General features: G+C 32.3%; 1 non-coding gene across 1 annotated transcript; it reads right to left on the bottom strand.

Annotated features, from left to right (window-relative positions):
* Window positions 1–4859: 4859 nt before the first annotated feature.
* Window positions 4860–4932, bottom strand: Trnar-ucu (transfer RNA arginine (anticodon UCU)). The gene has a single exon. It is a non-coding gene; the product is annotated as a tRNA-Arg (tRNA).
* Between the last annotated feature and the right edge of the window lie 388 nt (window positions 4933–5320).

The raw sequence follows: 5320 nt of genomic DNA on the forward strand, positions 1-5320 counted from the left end.
TAGGCTCGATAATTCAAAAACATAATGACAAATATTTCAAATTCGGTACGGGATTTTGTGACTAAAAGTGAAGTTTTGTGTCAAATCTTTATTTCAATCGGTTGAGAAAAACGTGTCTAAAACACAAATTCGAATTTTTGATACCATCAACGCATGCCTGGGATTAATCGCCAAATTTCTCGCCAAAGATGACACGATAAATTCAGGAAAAATACTAAATTCATGCCAAAGGTTAATATATCCTATTGCCCACCATTACCATGGAAGGCGTTCTCTGGCATAACAAGTTTATTAGAGAATATGCGAGAAAGTTTTGGGGAAACCATTACCACTAATTTTGATAGCAGTTGACAAAAATATACAGAATTAAAAAGAAAACTTTTTAATAAATGTGGCTAAAGAAATTCTCTAAGCAAATTTGTAAATTCCTAGTCGTTTATTAGTTTAAATCCTTTTAGACTTTCTTGCATAAAATATGTAGGTCAATTTTGAAAGAAAGGTAGAAATTTTATAAAATATATGACCATACTTTTTTAAAATCTGAATGCAATATTTTTATTCCTCCCCAAAGTATTTCTTAAAAAGACAGTCTCATAAGTCAGCTATATTTTCGTTACTTAGTTTTCTTTGAATCGGTGTTAATTTAAAACCGAATTCGAAATTTTTATTTGATAATTTTCATTTTGATTGCAATTATCAATAATTTCAAAGAAAATTATTTGGAGAACTATTTAAAAGGGATCAAAATTTTATTAATATAACTCTCAAATACTATTAATCAAAGCAAAATAGTCTTTCTGAGGTATATATTTTGACAATTTTACCCAACAATTTTTATTTGATTTTGGGATTAAGTTGGAAAGCAACAAGCTTTCCAAGAATGTCGATTAAAGTAAATATTTAAAATGTCAATTTTTTTTAATGAAATAGGTAGCCTTAAATGTTTAATTTTTGAAACAAACCATTGCTTTCAGAATCGGAAATATTTATTTTATGGAAATAAAATCATGAAACATTATCTTACAACTTTAAACGAACAATTATTATATATATATATACAAAAGTATTAAAATCAAGTTAATAGGAAATTCAAATAAACCAAATAAAAAAGAATCCGGCCTGAAGACTTTTTCAAGGGTCACCCCCAGGCAGGGATTCAAAGAAAGGGATTTTTTCTGTGAGGAAATCCAGACAAAGTCTAATAATGATTCCTCGTGACCCGAAAATCCCCTGAAATTATACTCAAGAGATATACCATTTTAACAGAAATGAAATACAAAACAACAAATTAGAAGAAAATAACCACTACAAAGTAAAAATACAATAACAAAAATAACAAAAAAAACAAAAAATAGCACTAAAATTGAAAACGAAAAGGCCAGAACATACCATCAACAGTCAAGGAAATTTTAAGCTATCGATTGTGATTCCCCTTTTTAAAAAATTTATATATATATATATATATATATATATATATATATATATATATAGGTGCCTTTCCTGCAAAAACGCAAAAAAACCCATTTCATCAAAATCTTAAAAAAATCTCCCATCTAAAAAAACCCATTTTTTTAAAAATAACTAATTATTATAATACGTATATTCAACTTCGGCGTGGAAATGTGGGCAGTGCATTACGCTGGTCAGAACAAATATGAATGGTATATGTATTGCGAATCCTCTGTTCGAGTCGCGCTTTTTGCTTTATTTTCTTACTTATGTATTTATATTTAATATTTTTACTTTTTAACTTTATCTATATATGTATCTTTCCAGAAAAAAAGCGATTTTATAAGCCAATGTCAGATAGAGCAATCTCGGACCCGATTTCACCTTGTTTAAACAGAGTGTAAGCTCAAAAATATAATGATACATAACTGTAAAATGAATGTTGTAAAACTGCAACTGTAAAATGAATGCTATAATATAGCAGATTGTTCCGAATAAGATGTTAAACTAAGAGCATTCATGATTTTTTTTTATTTAACCCTTTCTAGGGCCGTAGGAAGTATGCTTCCCACCAAATTTATCAATCTTTGTATGAAATTATGTAGGTTGGCATCAGTTCTGACACATTTTTTTAGTAAGTCAGAAAATTAAATGCTTCAGTTCTTTATCTCAGACAAAATGATGTGTCTTGATTTGTTACTTAATTATTAATTAACCAAATTAATTAATAAATCAAATTAAATTTATCTAATAAGCTAAATGATTCCCTTTTCTTATTCTAATTTCAAGCCTAAAAATATTTTAACATAATATGACTAGAAAAAAAATGGCCCTTTAAAAGGTTAAATGACCAGTTCATATGTAAATAAGATTGAAAAATATTAATATGCAATCAATATGGGATTCGGATCCAAATATTTTTTCCGAAGAAACATGATTTGAAAAAAAGCTGCCGAGCGAAGCTTGTTCTTTCAGATATTATATTTAAATATAGATTCCAGCATCGTATATCTTCGCCAGTTCAACTTCCACCACCAACAACGAAGGACCACAGGAAGTCCCCGGCATTTACCAAAAGCAAGGCTACGTTACTCCAACTTTCCGCCAATACAGGATAGCTTCTGGCTGAGGCGGGTTCTCCTTAACATCCTACCTGACTTCGTATATATTGTCATTCTTCTGACTGTAAACCATTCTATCATACTCAAAAAGAAAAAGAAAACGCTAAAGATTTATAATAATATTTCCTAATTTAAAAGCCGTCTGCTAACAACTTGAATCCAGACAATCAGCAAACTGTTTCACTAAATGAATCCAAACATTTCTGTTAAGGAGCATCCGGACTGAAAACACTGAAAGATGATGAAACGCTCCTCTCACTGACAAACCCTAAAAGAGCTCGTTACAGTCTCTGCCGGATTTGAACAATTCGCGACGAACCGTCAACCGGTCGGAAGCTGCAATTATGGTACGAGGACACCGTTTAAAGAGCTTAGTTGAATTATTTTCCGGATTTATCGAGTTGTGTTTCAGCGGCGGCCATGTTTACGAGTCATCGTGAGGTGATGATAATGGGAACTGCAAGAGAATTGGATATTTGCATGACTTATTGCATTTATTAAAAGGAAAGCTATTTGTGAAAATACAACATTGCATTTGTAAGAGTGGTCTCTCCAAAACTTTCTCGTATACTCTCTAATAAATCTGTGATGTCAGAGAACGCCTTGAGTGGTATTGGCGTTGAAGAGTTACGAAATACGAATCTTTGGTGTGAATGCAGCATTTGTACTGAATCTATCTTGTCACTCTCGGCGATTAATCCCTGGCATGCAATAACAGTAACCGAAAATCGAATTTTTTGCTTTTAAATGCGTTTTTACCAACCGACTGAAACAAAAATTGAGCACAATAATACACTTGTAGTCAAAAAAATCTCATACCTAATTTGATATATTTAAGTGATTGCTTTTTTGAATTATCGCATTTAACTTACCGGGCTTAAATTTTTAAAACAGCTTTAAAAAAATTAAATGAAATCTACGATTGCAAATTTCAAATTATCATGAGAATATTATTATTTTTAAGTCATTATTTGTCTTAATTAATTTAAGTCATTAAAAAGTTTAAACCTGTTTGATACAATCACGTGACTTCTCTATGGGTCTCTATCCCTCCCTCCCTCTCCATATATATATAATGATAATTTTTCAAAACTTTTATTCTTTTATTTTCAATTTTTCTAGTTGGCAAACAAAGTTTTGGAGCTCGACCGATTTTGAGATGAAATAACCGCTATGATGTCATAGTTCTATGTCAACCTTTTAGAAACGCATCTGCTGTCAAAGAAGCATACGTAATAATAAAACAATGTTTGTAGAAACAGGTCAACCGTTTAAAAACGCATCTGTTTTCAAAAAAGCATACATAATAATAATGCATACTGGTAAAAGCAGGTAAAAAATATATGCGATTAAAAGATGATGATGGAAATTGCCATTTATTCTTTATTCATTACCTACACGATTTCGAGCTTCAAAACCCACTAACCAAAACAACATCATGTTTATAGACGCGTCTGTCACCAAGCACGCGGGGAATCTTCGGCTGGCGGGGTTCGAACTCGCAACCTAAGGGACGCGAATCCAATGCTGTACCAACCAGGCTATCCCATTAAATCTGCTTGCGAAATTCTATCACTCTTTGTTTCATCGCGTTAATTAGCTATCGTGTTTACAAACAATTAGAGAGATAGACAAACAGAGTGCTTCCAGAACAAATTTTTAAAGACTCAGCTTGATCTGTCAAAATCAAGAGGTACATTTTTTAATGGCTGCAATATTGTATCATTGTGCTAGAGTAAGTAAAAATGTCGTATTTAGCCTGAAAATAAACAGGTTTTTAATGGACAATTTACAAAGTATATTTAATTAAAATATTTAATTAATTAATCAATTATTTCAGTTCTGTCCTTTTTCCTGCATATTTATACACTATGCATTTACATTCCATCCAAAATACATTATTTCTTTCAAAACTGAGCGAAGCAATAGAATAAAAATAGATTTTAATTTTCCCAGAATCCATTAACTACCGGCTCGCATTTCCATTTTCTTCTTAAAAAGTTTATTTTTCAATTAAATAAAACCAAGTTTATTATTTAGCGAAACGAATATTTATTTAGTAGTACGAATAACGGTGAAATTTCTGAGAATCAAGAGAAATGCATCAATATGTTTCGTGTTTCGAAAAATTTCTTCAGAATTCGAGCTAAAAATCCCAAATTTCATCAGTAAGCAGCTTCTGAGTTACTGTGTGTACATATATCTGAAAGAACAGACATTCAACTGAGCAATCCTCTGACAAATTTTGAGAAAAAAAAATTATTTGGCTTTTTTTCTTCTTGGCCTTTCCACCCCTGCCGGGATTCGAACCCGGGACCTTTGGATTAGAAGTCCAACGCGCTATCCACTGCGCTACAGGGGCTACGAAGCATCTGTCGTTACCTGTTGATCGTATTTAGATTTAACTTTACACTGTTATGTAGCAAGTTGTTTTTGTTTTTTATGGCACTTGCCACAGACAAGCCTGCTATTAAGAAGATAGCGATTTAAGTCGGTGTTGGAGCGTGTCTTGTTTGTTTAGTAGTGCCAACTAGGGCCAAGAGTACGACTTTGCTACTAGCGTCTCAATCGCAACGTCTATCCCTATGGGATGGGCGAATCCATCCCAAACCATATTTTCGACAGGTAGGGACGTTGACCAAGAGGGGCAGCAGGGATAAACGTTGTCTTTTAAATGTTGAGTTGTAGCTCAACGCTTATCCCGCTTCAATTGAATCGTTTTCCAAGCAAGGTGTTGACATATTAGCTTA

The sequence above is a fragment of the Argiope bruennichi genome, chromosome 5 (genome assembly GCF_947563725.1).
Source record: "Argiope bruennichi chromosome 5, qqArgBrue1.1, whole genome shotgun sequence".
NCBI lineage: Eukaryota > Metazoa > Arthropoda > Arachnida > Araneae > Araneidae > Argiope > Argiope bruennichi.